The 22,667-nt window shown below is 41.1% G+C and overlaps 1 pseudogene; it reads left to right on the forward strand.

Annotated features, from left to right (window-relative positions):
• Positions 1–4,038: 4,038 nt before the first annotated feature.
• LOC133378981 (vomeronasal type-2 receptor 26-like) lies at positions 4,039–21,032 on the forward strand (annotated as a pseudogene).
• Positions 21,033–22,667: the final 1,635 nt, after the last annotated feature.

Below are 22,667 nucleotides of genomic sequence, written 5' to 3' on the forward strand. Positions count from 1 at the left end.
CCCTGTATTGCTTCATGAGAAAACGCAGTCTTTGTTTGGACATTACCCTAATAAAACACGAATTAACTACAGCCGTTGGTCTGGTTCCTGAGTCACATCCTGGGCCTGACACCATGCCATGCCCAAAAGGGGAGGGGCGTTGCCCAGCATGACTGCAAAGGCCTGCCATTGCCAGAGCTCTTGGGTCTGACAATGGCGGGAATAGTAGAAAATTGCTCCTTCAGACCATTCTGTGTTGCAATGTAATTTAATTTTGTACTTTTAATGTAGTATTTATTACAATGTAGATAGTATTTCCTCTTTCTGTTCCTGTTCATGTGCACTTCTGTGCCTGTAAGAGTGGTATTCAATGCTGGTTCTACTCAGACTAGACCAATTGATGTTAAAGGGCATGGCTAACTTCGGTTTATTAAGTTCAATGGGTTGGCTGAATATGAATACAATTGACCCATTGAATACAACCCTAGGATATTGCAGATGTTATCTTTTACATATAAAAACTAGGCAATGCCTTCTCTAATTTCCTTGGAGGCATTTGTTGGCAAAGGACTAATCTATTATAGCAACAGAGGATTTTATTTAACTAGTATACAATATAAATACCAAACTTTTATTATATGTTTACTCCTTTTTTTAATGTTATCCAATGATGCTATGCATTTCAATGTTGTATTGTTAGGCAAGAGCTCCTTTGGACAGCTGAATAATTTGTGGGGCTGTGCACTGGAGCCCGCCGAATCCCTATCGGGTCAATTTGTGAATTGTCCAGATTGGGTTGAAGCAGCTACAGATGTCTACCGAATCGATCAGCCAATCATGAATTCATTTGTAGGGATTTGTACAGATCTATAGCTCAAAACAGTCTCTAATTAAGCCAAAAAGAGAGTCTCTGAATTGTATCAATTACAACACCATATAAGGAGAATGCCAGGATACGGAGAGGCTGAGAAGGTTAGAATGCTATCACCCACCCAACACTCTACAATCGCAGTGCTTGGATGGGTGTGTGAAGGCTTAAAATGCGGAAACGTTTCGTATGTTCTGCCACTTAGAAATGTTTCGTGGTGGTTTGGCAGCATTTCTTCAGCTTATATTTGTTTTATATTCTTTCCTAATCAATCCCAGTCCCATTCATTTATATATGTTTCCTATCTGGTTTTCTTAAATTTTATTCCCATTGCTAAGAATTCTTATTACTCTTAGTGGGCATCCTTAGCCACAGCTTTCTGAATTCATTATTATTATTTTCCATTTGCTAACCACACAAACAATACAAAACAGCCAGCTTGTGTGGTTACAAAACATTTTAATGATTTTTAGTCAGCCAGTCAATCCTTGTGGGCACATTAGCCATCATTCTGAGTTCAGAATCATCATCATCATCATCACTGGAACATAGGAAGCTGCCTGCACAGAGTCAGACCTCTGGTCCATCCAGCTCAGTATTATCTACACTGACTGGCAGCTGCTCTCCAGGGTTTCAGGTAGGAGTCTCTCCCACCCCTACCTGGAGATTGAACTTGGGGCCTTCTGCAAGCAAGGCAGATGCTCTGCCACTGAGCTGTGGCCCTTCCCCCAATTGCTACTCTCAGTGAATATTATTCATATGAAATATATTTTTATTTTCAACTCACTCACTACTGCTGCGGACAGTCTCCCCAAAGTATATTTGGGTCTTTCCAAAAATAATCTTGCTTGGAAAAATTGAATTTTAGAGGTGGCTATCCTGAAAACCCCTAAAGCTTCCCTACCTGAAAATTTGACAGGAATGATCCCCTCTGCAAGAGTGAACATGTCCCCAAATTTCATGTCCCTTGAGAATTATTATCTCCATGATGCTGCCAGCTCTAGCCTGCCTGATGTACTTACCCATGTCTAGTATTGCAAACCTAATTTTTTTAAAAAAACAAAAAACCATCTAATTCTTCTTTCAAAATCATGCTGCAAGGATCTGGAGAAACACAGGAACATGAGAACTGGCATGACAGAACACAGTCTATTTTGGCATTTTCGAACAATATCAAAGAACTGGGCATGTTTAGCCTGGAGAAGAGAAGACTGAGGGGAGATATGATAGCACTCTTCAAGTACATGAAAGGTTGCCACATAGAGGAGGGCCAGGATCTCTTCTCGATCATCCCAGAATGCAGGACACACAGCAATGGGCTCAAGTTGCAGGAAGCCAGATTTCAACTGAACATCCAGAAAAACTTCTTAACTGTTAGAGCCATAGACAATGGAACCAATGTCCTAGAGAGGTAGTAGGCTCTCCAACACTGGAGGCATTCAAGAGGCAGCTGGACAGCCATCTGTTGGAAATGCTTTGATTTGGATCCCTGCATTGAGCAGGGGGTTGGACTTGATGGCCTTGTAGGCCCCTTCCAACACTTCTATGATTCTATGATCTTCAGTCAGGGCACTGGAGAGTGGAAAAGAGAGAAACATGACACAAACACCTCATCACAAGCCTGCAGGGTTAAACAATCATTATCTGGTTTAAAGTTGCATCACCTGACATTATCTAAGTGGCCCGTGGAGGGGGGGGCAAGGGCTGGATCCAGCCCTCTGGCCAAATCTACTTTCCTATCCCTGAACTGTGGGTTCAGAGCAAAAAGGGGATTTTCAAGCACTCAGCAAGACAGTACCTCGCTTGATACTGGTGTTTAGCTGGTTGATATCACAGGCAATCTTTTAGTAAGTCCCTAGAGCTTTGCCAAAAATAAGAAAAAGGAGGAAATTATCAACTGTTGCAACATCCTGAAGTCTCTGTGTGGTTTGAGGGGCAGATGCAGAGCTGAAAGATGTTTATGAGAACCCTACTGTTCATTAGTGATGGGTGAGGAATTAGATTCAGTTAGCACTTCAAGCCGAATTTATCAAATTTGCAGTTTCCGAAATAATACGAGAACCGAAACAGCCATCGTTTGACGTTTGCACCAATTCAAATTTTGCAATGCAGTTTACCTACCAAACAATATTTACAATAATCCATGTTAGGAGAAACTCTGCATAAAAATGAATACATGAGTGAAAATAACATACGAAAATGCATTACGTGATGAGAAATGGCTTGCAAAAATGTGTACATTAGAACTGCCTACAAAAATGTGCTCATTAGGAGAAATTCACACCAAAACTCTGGCGAATTTTCATGAGGATCTTTTTTTAAAAAAGCAGATTACTGCAGAAATGGGGAGAACTAAATTTAAGATTAGAAAAATGAGGAACTGAGAGAACTGAAATTAACAGAGCTCTGATAAAGCAATGCATGTAAAACATGAAGCCCAAAGGGCCTGTGGCCATTCATTTGAAAAGGCATTCATTTTTATCATTCATTGAATGAAATTTGCAGAGGACATCAAACTTTCTGGGAGTGTTTGGGGGTTTTGGTGGCCGGAATAAAACAACGATGTATGTCTATCTCTAGCAGAGTAAAATTGGCAAAAAAAAGAGAGTAATAACCAATCCGATGTCCACCTTCACACAGTGTAACAGAATAAAGAAAGAAAGCTTGGTCCAGTAAAGCATATAAAATTAGTGATGACCTTTTCATGTATATGGAGATATGGGCACAGGTTAGGAAATCAGAAAGAAAAAATGTAGGCTACTTCAACCCATAGTTTTCAGCTTCTGGTGAGAGCTTCATGCTGGCTTGCTTATGTATGGAGAATGGAGAATATTAAAAATAAGAGCACAGCGAAGGAGGAGGAAGGGGAGGGGAGAAAAACAAACAAACAGGAAACTACATCACAGCAAACTATAGAGTTGTCCTGAATCTGGTCAGAGGTGACCCTTCTCCTTTACCCTGGTAATGTATTACACCCCTGCCCCCTAGTGGTAGCATGTGAGGTTGCCTATTGTCAGTATGAGTCAGGCTGATGGTCATTTAGCTTCAGACGTTTACTGGCCATTGGTGTTTGACACTCCACCCCTCTTTTCCCCATATACTGTAGTTATTTATCTAGGGATTACTGGCACATCTTGTCATTCATGTTCACCATTCAGGTGATCAACCAGGATCACAGGCTCTTATCCAACATGACCCTGGGCTACAACCTCTATGAGAATGATTTTGATGCAAGGGTGACTTCTGATGCCATGCTAGACCTGCTCGCAGGTGGAGGAGGCAATATTCCAAACTATGATTGTGGAAAGCAGAATAAGCTGCTGGCTGTTCTTGAAGGGGCTGATTATCACATCTCAAAACAGATTTCAACCATGTCAGGCATCTACAAAATCCCACAGGTATGAAGGAGGGATGTGGGGGGTAAATGAAAAGTTCAGCTGCATAAAATTCCATTTACTCTCCAGAGGGTAACAATGGAAATGGAAATGGACTGCTTTTAAGTAGTTCCTGACTTATGGGCGACCCTATGAATAGGGTTCTCATGGTAAGCGGTATTCAGAGGGGGTTTACCATTGCCTTCCTCTGAGAGACAGTGACTGGCCCAAGGTCACCCAGGGAGTTTCATGGCTGTGTGGGGATTTGAACCCCCATCTCCCATGTCATAGTCCAACACTCTAACCACTATACCACACTGGCCCTCAGGAAACAATTAGGCACATCAAAAAGTGAAAACATTTTGAGGTATAACGTAAGAGTGCAATTCTGTGATCTCAAAGAAGATTTCAACCATGTCAGGCAGACACAAAGTCCCACAGGTATGAATGGGAGTGGGGGTGGTGTGGAGGGGTGAAGAAGAGGTTCAGCTGCATAAAATCCCACTTTCTCTATGGGGTAGCCTATATAGTCACAGGAAGGGATATATGTCCGATCAGTTGTGTATTCACCTTAAGGAGAGCTGATTCCCTTCTGCCAAAGGTTGGATCCTGCCAAATACAAACTTATTCATCTTGCTGTCTCCTATGGGCAGAGATTTACATATTTTGACATGTTTACTAGGTGATTTCACTTTGAAGTGTCTCCTGCCTTTTCACTGTGTGAGTGTGTTTTGGAATTCTCTTTTCAAATTAATTGAAGTAGCTAATGACCAATCAAGATGCCCAGCAGAGTTGGGAGGGGAAGAGAGAAAGAATCTTAGATGCACAGGCTGCAATCCTAAATGTGTCTGTCTACTCAGAGGTAAGACCCACTGAATCCAATGGGTCTCACTTCCTGGTACGGTGCTAGGATTGCAGCCTCCTTCCTATGTGCAGGAGATGAGCAGGAGCTGGTACTGGCTCTTTTGGAAATGAGTCTGTGCACATCTGTAGTGCAAGTAAGTCTTATTGATCCTAATAGGATTTCCTTCTGAGTAGATCTAGAAAGGATTATGCTACCAGACTAGAGAACACATCCGGAATCAGTTATTGCAGGGTGGCTAGCTATCAGGGTGGTCTTCTCAAAAGCATAGGAGGTGAGGGATATAACACGGGGAAGGGCTGCAGCTCAGTGGTGGACTATCTGTTGTGCATGCAGCAGGTCCCTGGTTCAATCCCTGGTATCTCCAGGTAGGGCTGGGAGAGACTTTCTCCCTGAAACCCTGGAGAGCTGTTGCAAGTCAGTGTACAGTAGTGCCCCACTCATATGGCGGGTTACATTCCGGACCCCTGCCGGAAAGCGAAAACCACTGAAAAGCGGAACTCATTGAATAGAATGGGGTGCGATGACTGAAAAGTGCAGTAAAACTGGGACAAAGCACTCAAATATCAAGACCTCTAAGTGGTTTACAAAAAACATTAAAATTATCACTAGAACAGTTAGAAAGAGGTAAAGACATATTTAAACTAAAGCACCTGCTAACTAAAAGGATTAAGACACTATCTATCCATTAAAAGGATTAAGACAGATCACTATTCATTGGCATAGTCTGGGGCAATGAAGCCAATCCACGTCCATCCAAAATGTAGGAGCAACTTGACAATCACCCGGTACTGAGTTTCTTCTTTGGGGACCATCAGGCAGATGAAAGGGAACTGGGTGTGTTCTGAGCCCGTGGTTCTGAAACCCACTTTGCCAGACAGTCAACTCAATCTCTCTCTTTTAATCAGAACTATTTTATTAAACCAGAAAACACAAAGGCATACAGAAACTTCAAAGAAAACATACAGTCTCTGGGGATGGTGAACTGAGGAGGGTGATGACGATGGAGAAGGGTGATAATCAGAGCTTGGAAAAGTTACTTTTTTGAACTACAACTCCCATCAGCCCTAGGCAACATGGCCACTAGATTAGGCTGATGGGAGCTGTAGTTCAAAAAAGTAACTTTTCCAAGTATTGTAGGATTGTTGAAGATGTAGATTTCAATGGAGGAAAGGTAACTTCTGAGAGAGAAGCTTCTGGAAGAGGCAATTCTGGCAGAGAAATAACTTCTGAGAGAGAGCAATAGGTAAAAAAGGAGTGCTGTCTTTTGGGGCTACTAGGCCTGCTCCTAGCTTCACTGATGACTGAAACAAACTGAGGCAGGTTTTGGAGAGAAAACCAATTAAAGAGAGGGGTGATGGCACCTGACAGGAAGTTACTGAAGGCTAAGGGAGCATAGAGACAGACTGCTAGAGTTCCATAACTCTAAACTAATAAATGCCTTGTTTAGCACAACAGAAGGAGTTTCTCCCTATATACAATTCTAGACCCTGTGGAGGCAGCACAGGGTTTTATCATCAAGACCCTGAGCAATAAAGCCATAACAGATCTTGTGAGGAAAGGAAAGGAAGAGAGTCCTGCTTGCAGGCTTCCCATAATGGGCAAACGGTTGGCCACTGTGAGAACAGGATGCTGGACTGGATAGGCCATTGGTCTGATCCAGTAGGCTCTTCTTACCTTCTAATTTATTTATTGCACCAACAGGTACAGCCAGGGCCAGCCCCAGGTATATGGGGGTCCTTGGGCACCAGCCTGCCCTGGGCCCCTCTGCTCCCCTTCTGCAATCTGTGGAACAAGCCGCGGATTGCAGGACAGGAGCTTCCGAGATGCCCGCCATCCCCCTGCTTCACCTACCTTTCTCTCTGCTGTTTTTTACGGCTGCGGCAAACAAAAACACTCTAAAACACCTTAAAAACATATTTAAAAACATATTAAAACAAAACATCATTGAAAACATATTAAAACAAAACATCTTTAAAAAAAAAAAAAAAAGCTTTAAAAACCATCTTAAAAAGTAATTCCAACACAGATGCAGGCTGGAATAAGGTCTCTACTTAAAAGACTTGTTGAAAGAGGAACATATTGCTACATATTTCTGTAACCTGAAATCCAAGAAAACAAACATTATTCTTTTGCTTTCCTCACTAGATCAGTTATGGCTTTAATGTTCAGGTTCTTGATGATAAAACCCAGTTTCCTTTTGTCTACCGGATGGTCCCCAAAGAAGAAACACAGTGCCGGGGGATTGTCAAGTTGCTCCTTCATTTTGGATGGACGTGGATTGGTCTCATTGCTCCAGACAATGACAATGGAGAAAGGTTCATGAATGCCTTGACATTTCTGATGATCAGGAGTGGAATTTGTGTTGCCTTATCAAAAAGACTACCTGAAAAGAATCTGTTCCAAATGCTCATCATGATTAAACCAAATGTCATATGGAAACAAGTCAATGTATTTGTTTACTGTGAGCACCTTCAGGGGGGATGGGTTCCAATCATGACACTACAAAGTACACTTGAGGAAAAAATTGGGGGGAAAGTTTGGATCTCAACAGTATTTCAAGAGATCGATTTGAACTTGTCTGTTGACCCTGATATCTTCCAGTACATCCATGGTTCTCTGTCTTTTGTCATGAAGTCCCAGATAAGAACAAAACATGACTACTATAGTCCATTCTCCCCTGCTGTTCAACATTTTTGGGAGGAACACTTTCACTGCTTATATTCAAAGCATGTGTTGTCTGTGAGAGGTTGGACAAGATGCACAGAAATGCTGCCCCAAAAGGAGCTTGAGAAGGCCATGTCTCAAGACAGCTTCAGAACGTACAATAGCATCCAAGTCATGGCTCAGGCCTTAAATGCTGCATATTCTTCCAGATCAAAGCGGATGTGGACGGTGGGTAGGAGAGGCGGGTTGGAACGTCAAAGGCTGCAGCCATGGCAGGTATTTCCTTTCACTTTTTGCAAGCTGGAGTCTATTGTCCCAACTCTGGAACCATCATTATCCTGGATCCAGACTCAAATACTGTAGGGGGGGTAAGCACTTGCTTTTTTCTGAGGCAAATCTGGTTTGTGAGATGGCTTTCCCCCCACTATTCCTTTGTCAAAAGAGTCTTCCGCTTTCCATTGGTTCCTCCCTAGTGCCCAGAGACTTCAGCTTCTTAGCTGACATTGGGAACTCCTCATCTCTCCCTATGCCTCTGCTCGGCCTTGAAGTTGCCCATCAGCAGTGAGCACCTGGATCACATACTGTGCAAGTAAAAAGATCTGCTAGTCACAATCTTCCCTACTACTGCTAGATATACTGTATAGCTATTTAAATTATCAATTAGTATTTATATCCATAAATCAGCACATGCAATTTTATGCAAAACTGTATGCTCTTTTGCAGTCTGAAGGAGAGGGGAAACCTTCATATTTCCAAGTTTCTGCATAAGGAATTGGGGTTCCGGACTTCCGGGAAGGGTGACTTCGCTTGTGCCTGCTTTTGAGATGGGCTCCCACCTCAGAAGAAGCTTATTCAGATATAAATCAGTCAGAACATTTTTTTTTTTTGACTGATGAAATTTCTCCCGGGCAGGGAGAAACGTAGAGATCAACCTCAAAAGCCTGTTTTTGTTGGGAGGACTGGATTTCATTAATTTATGAGAAAAGGTCCAGCCAGCAATGCCGGACGGACTTCCGAACAAGCTCTATCTGATTAATGTGACACGTTTATCTTTTCTTCAAAGAGAAAATGGACTAACAGGCAAGCACCCTTCTTTCTATTATTTTTTTTACTTGGTTTAAATTGTTGCAGCAAAAAGAGATTTGTCAAATGAATCAGCTTTAAAGAACTTCTGGGTGAGCTATAACTCTTCTCTGTTATTCACGAAATTAACAGCTTATCTCTGCTTCTATTGCAAAAAGCTGTCCTGGAAGTGCATTCTAAAGATATAAACAGAAGAGGGATTTCTATTCCGAGGAGAAAAAAATAAAAAATATGAACTTTGGAACATTATATTGTCTGGGACTATTCTCTTTTTGGTCTATTTTATTTTGACGAATCTGCTTCTTCACGACGCCACTAACTGTTTTGATGCTGGGAACTACATTTGTTTTGTATTCTTGAACATAGAGAGATAAGGCAGGCTGCTCTGTTTATACTGTGATGTCATCAAGCCTGGAATATTAACCCAATTGTTGCTGAAATAAGAAGTGGTTCTTCTTTATTTTTGTTTTGTTTTGTTTTTGTGGTTTTAAAAATGGCAATCAAGAAAGTGGCTGAGAATCTGGAAGTAATTATGTTTCAGAAAATAATGGATGAGATTGAGATAATGAAACAAACCCTGCGACAGGGCAGTAAGGAGCTGAAAATTGAACTGAGCAAAATGACGCAGGAGCTTAAAGAAATAGGGGATCCTGTGAGAGAGGAGAATGAGATCAGAGATGAGAAAAGAAAAAATAAAGGGAAGATACAAGCCCTGGAGATTGGAACAAATGTGGAATTGGAAAAAGATCTGGAGTTTATGGATATTAGAAATAAAATCTACTGTTTGGAATTTAACGTTATCTCTGAAGAAATTGATGAAGATATTAGAGATAAAGTTATCAATGGCTTGGATAATTTTCTGGACTGGAATGACGTGATGGAGCTTGATATAGAGAAAATCTATGGAATTAACTGCAGCCATGTGACAATGGAAAAACTCTGAAGAGATGAGCCAGTGCATTTTGTAAAAAAGAAGAACAGAGATATGACTTTACAACAATATTTCAGCAACTTATTCAGAATCGATGGCAAGAAAATATTTGGGATAGAGGAAATTCCCATCAGACTCTTATTATATGACTATGGCTATGACAGCAAGATTATTATGGAATACTGATAATGGAAGATTGGACACTGAAATTACTGGACTTAACAGGACTATTGAAGATGGAAGATGGAATTAATATGGATAATGGAATAATGGCTATTGAAATTATTGGACCTAACAGATTTTGATGAGATGGATTAATCGATATGTTTATTTGGACTATGGTTATGACAATAAGATTATTATTATTATTAACGAGATGGATTAATCGACATGTTTATTTGGAGAAAAATTGATAGATATATTTCTTAAAGAATTGAAACCTCTCTTTGACTTTTTGTGGAAAGAATAAAGTAATGTTTATGAGATTTGATGATTAATTAAGATAACTACTGGAGGAAAGTGATTTTATAATATAATTTAAGAGACAGGATTGTTATATATTGTAGACCTATAACTGATCTGCGACAAATGGGAAGTCAACATTTTATTTTTTTGTTTAATCATTTTTGTTTTGTTTTTTGTCTTTGAATGTTTTATGATTTTGTTTTGTTTGTTTTATGAAAATTTGAATAAAAATTATTGTAAAAAAAAAAAAGGAATTGGGGTTCCAGATCATGTGGAAGCCTGTATATGAGAAAGCTCTAAGTCTTTTCAGATATGTGAACCAAGCAGAGGGTCTAAGCACAACTTCCACTAGAGATACGGCAGACAATGATAGCAATTTTTTTTACCAGCTTGTTGTAACATACATATTAACCAGGGCATTTCACAGCAGTTTTTTTTTAGGATTGGCAGCGTGGTTTAGGATTTTACTGCCTTTTTGTTTATTTTCTTCCATAAAGGACCTTGTTATTTTATATGTATTTTTTTTTCAATTAATTTTTATTCCAATTTTCAAAACCAAAACAATACAAAAGAAAACAACACAAATCAATAACTAGTACAATACAAAAAGAAAGAAAAATATATATATATATAAAAAAGAAAGAATATTGACTTCCGATTTGTCATAGTTCAGCTATAAATCTATAATATATAACAAACCTATCTCTTAATAGATTATAAAATCACCTTCCTCCAACGGTTATCTTAGTTGGTTTCAAATCTCATTAACATCATATCATTTTAATCTTCCACAAAAAGTCAAAGAGAAGTTTCCAATCCTTGAGATATATGTCAATCAATTTTTTTTCTAAATAAACATGCCAATTAATCCAACTCATCAAATCTACTAAGTCCAGTAATTTTAAATCGCTCTTCTGTCATTATCCATATTGGGTCCATCTTCCATCTTTACGCACCCAAAAATCTTGCTGTCATAGTCATATAATAAAAGTCTGATAGGAATTTCCTCCATCACAGATGTTTTCTTACCATCAAATCCAAACGTATCACTGAAGTGTTGTTGCAAAGCCGCATCTCTGTTCCTCTTTTCCACATGATACACTAGTACATCTCTTGAAGGTTTTTCCATTGACACAAAACAGGGATTAATTCTGTTAACTTTCTCCATTTCAAGTTCCATCAAATCCTTCCAGTCCAAGAATTTTCTTGAACCGATAATATCTTTATCTCCAATCTCTTCAATTCCTTCAAGGACAGCGCTGAATTCCAAACTATAATATTTGTCTCCAGGATCCATCACAGCCAGAAAATCCAAATCTTTTTTCATGTCCATAATTAAGCCAATCTCCATAGTTTGAACCTTGCCTTTAATTTCTCTTCCATCCTTTTTTTGTTTTCCAGATCTATCTTTATTCTCCTTTCTCATAGAGTCCTGAGTTTCTTTCAGCTCCTGTCCCATTTCGTGAAATTCAATTCTCCACGCTTGTCTATTATTTCTCAGTTCTTGTTTTATTGAGTTAATCCCATTCATTATTTTCTGAAACATGTCTAGAGATAAAGTCCCTTCTTGTACATCCATGATCTTCTTAATTGTCATTCTTAAAACCAAAGGAACAAAACTCCTTCAATTTTCAATGTCCCAAACAGAGAGCAGCTTATTTCTTTAACCAGTTACAAAGGAGTTAATCTTTCCAGCAAACTAACGTCACACGCTAGACAGCCCTTATCTCTTATCTGCCCAGAAGTGTAAGAACGGCTTTAGTTCACAGCGTCGAAATAGCTAGTAGCAGAGAGAATGAGCAGATTCGTCAAAAAGAAAAAAAAAAGTAGATCAAGAAAAATAGTCCCAGTCTTATCTCTTTCAATCAGAAATCTCTCATCCGTTTAATCTTTAGAATGCTATTTTCCATGTCAGCTTTTTGCAATAAAAAAAAGATACACTATTTATATTTTCTTCCCCCTTAGTTCCGTGAATAAAAAAAGGAAAGTGTTACCTCACCTAGGTTATCTCAATTGCTGTTACTTTGACAAATCTCTTTAGCTGTATAGATAAGAAAATGATGAATGTAGACAGGAGGATGTTTGCCTGTTAATCCGTATAAAAGAACAGGTCACTTATCCAGCTGAGCTAGCATAAAAATCCTCGCTCTGTCTGAGCTGCTGGAAGACAGACAATTCTGACGAATTCCAGACTCCAACAATCAAAACAAAGCTATGTAGGAAATCTCACATTTCTTCTTTAACCGGAAGAAATTATTCCCAGTCAGAAAAGAGCCTTCTGACTGAATTTAAACTGGAAAAGTTTCATCCAAGACGAGAGCTCGTCTCAGAGGCTGCACAGGCGTAGGGATCCTCCTGGGAAGTCCTTGTTATTTTATATGTAATGTGCTGTATAAAAGTTTTAATAAATACAATAGAATGCCTTAATATAGCTTCTGAGTCCAAATGAGATCTAGACTGGTCCCAATTCAGAGGAGATTAATGCTCAATGTGAACAGGGCTGCTGTTATGTGCCTTCAAGTTGATTATGACTTATGGTAACCCTATGAATCAGCAACCTCCACTAGCATCTATTATAAACAGCCCTGTTCAGATTTTGTAAGTTCAGGTCTGTGGCTTCCTTTATGGAATCAATCCATCTCTTGTTTGGCTTTCCTCTTTTTCTACTCCCTGCTGTTTTTCCCAGCATTATCGTCTTTTTCTAGTGAATCCTGTCTTCTCATGATGTGTCCAAAGAATGATAACTTCTGTTTCATCATTTTAGCTTCTAGTGATAGTTCTAGTTTAATTTGTTCTAACACCCAATTATTTGTCTTTTTTGCCATCCATGGAATGTACAAAGCTCTCCTCCAACACCACATTTCACATTAGTTGAACAGGGCAGAGATACCCAAAATTGTTTTGTGTTTTCTTAATGCTGATGTTCTCCCTGTCATTCCAGCTTCATCATTTCTTAAGAGAAATCCATTTTTCGAATGCTTCCATAGGTGGCCTTCATTTTGACGAGAATGGAGAGCTGCCAGGAAACTACGATATTGAGAATTGGGTGATATTTCCCAATGAGTCTCGTGTTAGAGTGAAAATTGGGAGTATAGAGAAAGAGGCATCCACTGACATAAAATTAACCATTAACCCAGAAGCTATTGTGTGGCCTGAGTGGTTTCACAGGGTAGGAGGCACTTTCTTCCATCAGACAACTCTTTAAAGCTCTAATAATTTGTTGAATAATTCACATGGGACTTCATCCACAGTTCTTTGCATGGAATAAAAGGTAAAGGTAAAGGTAAAAGTGTCCCCTCACTTATAGTGCAAGTCGTTTCCAACTCTTAGGGTGACATCTTGTGATGTTTACTAGGCAGACCATTTGTATGGGGTGGAATTGCCAGTTCCTTCCCCGGCTTTTCTTTACCCCCCAGCATATGCCAGGTACTCATTTTACTGACCACAGATGGATGGAAGGCTGAGTGGACTTCGGCCCCTTTTACCGGAGAGTCGACTTCCTCCTTCCGTTGGAATTGAACTCTGGCCGTGAGCAGAGCTTTGGGCTGCATTAGCGCCGCTTACCACTCTGCACCACGGAGGGTCTTCCGTATGGAGCAAGTCCTACTGAAAATTGTGCAGGAGGCAGGAACTTCCAGCCCAAGGGGCCTCCCCCTCTACACACCTCTGTTGAATTTTGGAGTCTTAGTTTCCAGTGAGAGCCAGTGTGGTGTAGCGGTTAAGAAGATGCCAGCATGGTTAACGAGCAAAGTCAAGGAAGCTCTTAGAGGCAAAAAGTCTTCCTTCAAAAAATGGAAGTCTTGTCCAAATGAAGAAAATAAAAAAGAACACAAACTCTGGCAAAAGAAATGCAAGAAGACAATAAGGGATGCTAAAAAAGAATTTGAGGAGCACATTGCTAAGAACATAAAAACCAACAACAAAAAATTCTATCAATACATTCAAAGCAGGAGACCATCTAGGGAGACAATTGGACCCTTGGATGATAAGGGAGTCAAAGGTGTCCTAAAGAACGATAAGGAGATTGCAGAGAAGCTAAATGAATTCTTTGCATCTATCTTCACAGTGGAAGATATAGGGCAGATCCCTGAACCTGAACTAACATTTGCAGGAACGGATTCTGAGGAACTGAGACAAATAGTGGTAACGAGAGAGGAAGTTCTAAGCTTAATGGACAATATAAAAACTGACAAATCACCGGGCCCGGATGGCATCCACCCGAGAGTTCTCAAAGAACTCAAATGTGAAATTGCTGATCTGCTAACTAAAATATGTAACTTGTCCCTCGGGTCCTCCTCCGTGCCTGAGGACTGGAAAGTGGCAAATGTAACGCCAATCTTCAAAAAGGGATCCAGAGGGGATCCCGGAAATTACAGGCCAGTTAGCTTAACTTCTGTCCCTGGAAAACTGGTAGAAAGTATTATTAAAGCTAGATTAACTAAGCACATAGAAGAAGAAGCCTTGCTGAAGCAGAGCCAGCATGGCTTCTGCAAGGGAAAGTCCTGTCTCAGTAACCTATTAGAATTCTTTGAGAGTGTCAACAAGCATATAGATAGAGGTGATCCAGTGGACATAGTGTACTTAGACTTTCAAAAAGCGTTTGACAAGGTACCTCACCAAAGGCTTCTGAGGAAGCTTAGCAGTCATGGAATAAGAGGAGAGGTCCTCTTGTGGATAAGAAATTGGTTAAGAAGCAGAAAGCAGAGAGTAGGAATCAACGGACAGTTCTCCCAATGGAGGGCTGTAGAAAGTGGAGTCCCTCAAGGATCGGTATTGGGACCTGTACTTTTCAACTTGTTCATTAATGACCTAGAATTAGGAGTGAGCAGTGAAGTGGCCAAGTTTGCTGATGACACTAAATTGTTCAGGGTTGTTAAAAAGGGATTGCGAAGAGCTCCAAAAAGACCTCTCCAAACTGAGTGAATGGGCAGAAAAATGGCAAATGCAATTCAATATAAACAAGTGTAAAATTATGCATATTGGAGCAAAAAATCTTAATTTCACATATACGCTCATGGGGTCTGAACTGGCGGTGACCGACCAGGAGAGAGACCTCGGGGTTGTAGTGGACAGCACGATGAAAATGTCGACCCAGTGTGCGGCAGCTGTGAAAAAGGCAAATTCCATGCTAGCGATAATTAGGAAAGGTATTGAAAATAAAACAGCCGATATCATCATGCCATTGTATAAATCTATGGTGCGGCCGCATTTGGAATACTGTGTACAGTTCTGGTCGCCTCATCTCCAAAAGGATATTCTAGAGTTGGAAAAGGTTCAGAAGAGGGCAACCAGAATGATCAAGGGGATGGAGCGACTCCCTTATGAGGAAAGGTTGCAGCATTTGGGGCTTTTTAGTTTAGAGAAAAGGCGGGTCAGAGGAGACATGATAGAAGTGTATAAAATGATGCATGGCATTGAGAAAGTGGATAGACAAAAGTTCTTCTCCCTCTCTCATAATACTAGAACTCGTGGACATTCAAAGAAGCTGAATGTTGGAAGATTCAGGACAGACAAAAGGAAGTACTTCTTTACTCAGCGCATAGTTAAACTATGGAATTTGCTCCCACAAGATGCAGTAATGGCCACCAGCTTGGACGGCTTTAAAAGAAGATTAGACAAATTCATGGAGGACAGGGCTATCAATGGCTACTAGCCATGATGGCTGTGCTCTGCCAGCCTAGTCAGAGGCAGCATGCTTCTGAAAACCAGTTGCCGGAAGCCTCAGGAGGGGAGAGTGTTCTTGCACTCGGGTCCTGCTTGCGGGCTTCCCCCAGGCACCTGGTTGGCCACTGTGAGAACAGGATGCTGGACTAGATGGGCCACTGGCCTGATCCAGCAGGCTCTTCTTATGTTCTTATGTTCTTAGGTGTTGGACTATGACCTGGGAGACCAGGGTTCGAATCCCCACACAGCCATGAAGCTCCCTGGGTGACCTTGGGCCAGTCGCTGCCTTTCAGCCTCAGAGGAAGGCAATGGTAAACCCCCTCTGAATACCGCTTACCATGAAAACCCTATTCATAGGGTTGCCATAAGTCGGATTGACTTGAAGGCAGTCCATTTCCAGAAGTGCCAATCATTAAAATAAACAGTGAAACAAAAATACACCATAAAACTTGAATTATGCTATTTGGGAAGACATATGAACAGCCATATGAGAACATATGAGAGCCAGTGTGGTGTAGTGGTTAAGGTGTTGGACTATGACCTGGGAGACCAGGGTTCGAATCCCCACACAGCCATGAAGCTCCCTGGGTGACCTGGGGCCAGTCACTGCCTCTCAGCCTCAGAGGAAGGCAATGGTAAAACCCCCTCTGAGTATTGCTTATCATGAAAACCCTATTCATAGGGTCGCCATAATTCAGAATCTACTTAGCAGGCCTGGCACCAGTGGCTGTCCACAGACTGAAGGCCCCAGCAGCTCAGAAGGGCTCCTCACCAATCCACCCCAGATGCGCTGCCTTTACTTGCCTCCATGCCGGCCTTCCCCACAGTTGTTTTAGTGTTGCTTTTGCAGTGCTGCTGGTTTTGAACAGGAGCCCATTTGGGATTCATACGGCAACAGCTGCCTGCTGTTTTAATATATCCCAGGATATGGTCTGAAGGCACATAAGGCCAGCGCCCTGCTGAAGCTAAGCAGGGTCAGGTCTGGTCAGCGCCTGGATGGGAGACTGCCTGGGAACCATATGTAAGCCGCCTTGGGTTACAATCATGACAAGAAAGGCGGGTAGAAATGTAATAAATAAATAAATATCCCGGATGCAATCCCCTGCCCCACAGAGCTATGACGTTTTAAGCCACTTCCAAAATGGGAGAGGAATGCATAATAATAGTTAATCCAGTTTTCATAAATGTACATCCCAGTTTGATTATTTTTTCGGCTTGAAACCTATGAAATAACACAGGCTACATAGCGCTCTGGGCATTCTGGAATCTGATGCCACATTAGTGGCTCATCCAGTGCCAATATATCCTCTGCATATAGGGTTGCCATATTGCCCAGATAGCTGGGTTTTACCCGGATTCTATGCATGCCACCCGGCGCCCGGCTAGCTCGTCAGGTGGCCCGGATTCTCAGCTTTCATTTTAAAAAAAATTAAGTTTCTAGGTGGTGTGGTTCTCGAGATATATATAAAAACGTCAGGCACCCCCCCGTTAAATCTTTTTTTAAACTACTGTATAGCACTTCGTAGCTTTAACCCCGCCCGTTCAGGATTGCAGCCAATCAGGGATTGTGTTTCAGTTTCATTGACCTGAGACAGCGTCTAGAAAACAAAATGGTGGTTCCCCCCCCCCTCCAGTTTATCTGAAAATCTCATAAATTGGGTAAGTATATACATTTCAGTTTTTTTTCCCCCTTGTGTGTAGGAGTCAGATCCTGGGCAGTGTTTTGAAAACCTTCCCAATACTTGCTTTTGTGGGGGTAAAAGCATTGCTAATCCCATATGTCCAGAGTAAATCCCATTGAATTCAGTAGGAATTACTTTTGAGTAGACATGATTATGAATGTGCTGAAAATCAGAAAAAATCAGAAAATTCACTTTCGAGTGAATGTAAAAAAGAATTGTGTTTGTGTTCTCTTTCTGTCCACCCCCCAGTCCTATTTTAAAGCAAGTAGGCAGGGCTTACTTAGGTATTACAGTTTTTATTCTGTAAGAAACTAATACTGATTTTTTAAAAACTAATACTGATTTTTCTGCAATGACCAACTGGTTTGACAATAAACTATTATATGGGCTGTATATATTTATACATCTGCATTGTGTGCGTGTGTGCGTATGGAGTCTTTCCAACACCCCTGTGAGGTAGGGTTGGAAACCAAGGCAGCTCACAACAAGAAATAAAGCCATTTAAAATCCAATAACCATAAAAACAAGTATAAACAGTTGCAAAACAGTGTAAAGTGGCATGATTCGGAATTTTGGGTTGTGTGAATGAAGTTGGTTATCACTTGAGGTTGCATTTCTGTCCCTGTTTGAGTAAGCTCCACTGAATACACTGGGACTTGCTTCTGAATAAATAAACCTAGGATTGCACTATAAATATCTTTACAGTTGGTGTAAATAATAAATATATTTGATAGTCATGCTTATATAAATATTTCTTCATTTATCATGTTTTTGGTTAGGAATCCTGACTGGTTGTGAGATGCTTAGTTGTTTGCCTTACTCATAGGAATCTTGTTGTGGTTGGTATGGTATTACATTTAGGAAAGTGTTACTGCCTTCTGTATTTTTTTTTCCTATTTGCATTTCACTTATCTTTAACCTCACTCCGTTACAGCCATAGAAGCAACAGCAGCATATGCAAGATAATTAACTCCCATTAGTGATAAGAACAAGAATTTATAATTATTATTTCAATTAAAACAAGAGGCTTATCAATACTTTGAAGAGGACCAGATATTTATTTTCTTTCTGAGCCCAGGACTGGGTCTTTCATGATGCCCGGTATGTGTGTGGGGGGGGCAGGAGAGTAGTCAATAAGACAGACATCCTGGCATTGATAATCGAATTAGCAAGGTATGTGTGGGGTTGTTGTACACTTCCAGGCTCAGTTTCATTTTGAGTATGGAGGTGGAACCTGTGTAGATGTGGTTATCAAAGGGAGAAGAAATTTTGAGTTAAGCAAAGCTCTGCTTTTATAAAACCTAAGAAACATACAGATACTTTGAATGTCTGAGTGCCTGCACCAGTGGAATACTGGAGGAACTTGTAAAACTTGCTGCAACAGTATTTAGAATGGAGCATGTGGTGTGAAAGACTCCTTTTCCTAACATTTTGGCTTGTTTTTCTCCACCCACCACATCTCTGAAATATATCGTATATGTAATGGTTAACCGTGCTGCTGCCCTGACTTACTTTGTTTGTTGCTATTTTGTGTTTTTATTATGTTTTTATATTGATTGTGTATTTTTATTGTTTTTATTATATTTGTAAGCTGTGCTGAGCTCTGCTTTTAACAGCAAAAGGTCAGGATATAAATTCTCTTAATCAATCAATAAATACTCCATAGTGTTGGAAACTAGAGTCTAGGTATTTAAGGCTGAAAATGTTGCTTTTAAAAAAAAGATTTCTCACATCTTTCCCCAGTTTTTGGTGGCAATTCCTAGGCACAAAAACAAAACAACTGGACAATCCAAATATTAATATGCAAATATTATGCAAATTAACCTACCCGGATTTGTGGAACTGGAATATGGCAACCCTATCTCCATACCTTTCCTTTCCTGGCTCTGGCATCATAAATCTGGTCTTTCCTGTGTTCCCTGCCCTCATGTTGACAACCCCTCGATGGAACCCAAAGAGGTTTCCCTGCCATACTGTTCTGCATTAAAAGTGGTTCCCTGGGGGGGGGGGAGGCCTGGGGTAACTTGAAATCCCTGGAAGTAAATTCCTGTTTTGGCTTTTTAAAATTCTATAAACCATTTCCATAAATACAAACACTGCTGACACTTTCACACTGATGCACCATCTTCTCTTTATGGTTAGACCGTTCCTCACTCCAGGTGTACTGAAAGCTGCCACCCTGGATACGCCAAGGTGGCTAAGGAAGGAGTGCCGGTTTGCTGCTATGCTTGTGCTCCATGTGCGGAAGGAACTATCTCTACTCAGGAAGGTGGGTGACTCCAAGGGGAAAAAGGCATTCCTTGAGGAAAAATATAAATAGGGCAATGATTCACCCAGAAACAGTTTCTGTGAATATCCCAATGACACTTTTGATTGTGGATCCTTTATTGGCTAGTGTATTTTAATTGCCATAATTATTTGATAAGATCGGTTGACAGACATAAACTTGAGAAGCAAAGTGCAAGAGACCAAGTAGGGAGAGGGTTTGATAGATGTTGCCTATACCATATACTCTTTTGGGGTTTTAATAACAGCCTGCATACTGTGTTTTATATGTGATTGGGACAGACTAACCTTTTAATATGTAGGCCTGTTTCCACTCAGGTTATTCTGGCCTATAAGCCTACCATCCCAAACATCTCTTTTATGGAATGGAACACAGACCATTATGCATATAAGCTGGTTGTTTATGTCACTGAAGGTGCTCCTCTTCTTTTCAGATGCAGAACATTGCAACAAATGTCCAAAAGATCAGTATCCAAACAAGGACCGAGATCAATGTGTCCCCAAGATTGTCACATTCCTGGCCTATGAAGACTCTTTAGGGCCCATCCTTGCTTCTTTTGCTTTATTCTTGTCATTAATTACAATCTTTGTTCTAGGTATCTTCATTAAATATGTTAACAGTCCAATAGTCAAAGCCAACAACCGGGACCTCTCCTACATCCTCCTTGTCTTCCTCCTGCTTTCCTTTCTGTCCTCCTTCCTCTTCATCGGCCATCCAAGGAAAGCAGCCTGCCTTCTCCAACAAACAGCCTTCAGCATCATCTTCTCCATTGCTGTCTCTTCTGTGTTGGCAAAAACCATCACTGTGGTACTGGCCTTCCTAGCCACAAAGCCAGGGAACAGGGTGAGGAAATGGCTGGGGAAGAGTCTGGCTACCTCCATTGTCATTTCCTGCACCAGTGTCCAAGTTGTCATCTGCACCATCTGGCTGGGTATCTCTCCCCCATTCCCAGATGCTGATATGCACTCCCAGCCTGGAGAGATCATCCTGCAATGCAATGAAGGGTCTGTTGCCATGTTTTATCGTTGTCTTGGCTACATGGGCTTCCTGGCTGCCATCTGCTTCACAGTAGCTTTCCTAGCTAGGAAGTTGCCTGGGGCCTTCAATGAAGCCAAGCTGATCACCTTCAGTATGCTGGTCTTCTGCAGTGTTTGGGTCTCCTTTGTGCCCACCTACCTGAGCATGAAGGGGAAATACATGGCAGCCGTGCAGGTCTTCTCTATCTTGGCCTCCAGTGCTGGCATTCTGGGCTGCATCTTCATTCCCAAGTGCTACATCATTGTACTGAGGCCTGATCTGAATACACATTTTATTTTTTTATTTATTTTATTACATTTTTAGACCGCCCTATAGCAATAAGCTCCCAGGGCGGTGTACAGCATAATAAAACAGGTTAAAATACAAGTGGATGTAACTGCAATACACAATAAAACATAATTAAAAATTTTCAATTTTAAATTCAAATTTTAATTTTTATTTTTTTTTTACAAAGGAGTACCTGACAACAAAAACTAAAGATAACACCTGAATCTTCAAAAATTCAATTTTGGCAATAGATGTCCATCACAAGAATAAATGATAGGGATATAACATGTTGTCAATTTCCATCGTGAAGTGTGTTGATTAAAGAAAGGGCTTTCTTTTGTTTAATTGATATTACATCTAGCAAAAAATTCTCATAATTCCATTTGTGCTTCTTCCAACAATAGGTCATAATATAGTTAGTAATTGGCAGAATCACCCCATCCTAGGGTTGCCAGGTTCAGGGCCTGAGATTGATCCTGTATCTTTAGGAGAAGAGAAAGTCATACAAGTGCAGGTGTTCTTGCAACATGGTAATGGGAATGTTGCAAAAACTCTTGCTAGTTTGTGTACACAAGAAATGAGTGGTTTGTCCCAAGTTCCCCCGGCTGGCCAGCCCAAGCCAAATTGTACCCATTCCCTGTTACAAAATACAATGAGCTTGTCCTTTGTCATTTCTAAACACTCTAAAATGCTGCAGCATGCATGCTAAGGGATCAGTTCCTTTGCCTCCTGGGATTTACCCACTCCCATGTCTCCTGAGAGATCGGTAAAGCCATGAGGTTACCTCCCCTCCCTTTACTGTCCCATTCCTCAAAGATACAAAAAGGGTGCGCTTACCCCTGGGTCGTGCAGGTCACCTTCCCTGACAGTGTCCAGTCCTTCAGAACCCTCAGTGGGCTGTCTCGATTTCAGTGGAGTCCCCATTGGATGCCGGCATACCGGTCGCCTCCCACCAAGCCCAGCCAGCCGTCGGGTCACCAGGAGACTCCTGGCTGGCTCACCAGTTTTTGTTGCAAAAACTCTTGCTAGTTCATGTACCTGGTGGGACTGCCAATTTTCCCAACAAGACGAGATGGAGAAACGCATGAGGGTTCAACACAGATTTATTAAGCTTTGCAAAGCTGAGACACACTCACACGCCCAGCACCAAAAGTGAGCTGCCTGCCTTTCTCTAAGTCGGGTCTCTTTTTATACCTTATCTTTCTTTGTTCTTCTGGAGGGTCACAAACTCATGGAAAGTTACAGAGTCAGGGAAACATGCACAAAGGAAACAGAGCTTATCACTAGACCTTCACCGTTTGGCCATTTGTCATTGGTAAGACATAAGCAAGTTAAGTTTGGCGGCTTCAGTACATCCCCTCCTCCCGTCAGCACATTCCTATGCCAGATAAGCATGGAGACATCCTTCATGTTTTCTCTGTAGACCTCCTCCTCCCTGTCAGTCCATGGGGCCTGTGTAAAGACTTTAACCCAGCAAACATCCTTGGTTTGGCAAGCAAA

This window comes from Rhineura floridana, chromosome 3, assembly GCF_030035675.1.
Source record: "Rhineura floridana isolate rRhiFlo1 chromosome 3, rRhiFlo1.hap2, whole genome shotgun sequence".
Taxonomy (NCBI): domain Eukaryota; kingdom Metazoa; phylum Chordata; class Lepidosauria; order Squamata; family Rhineuridae; genus Rhineura; species Rhineura floridana.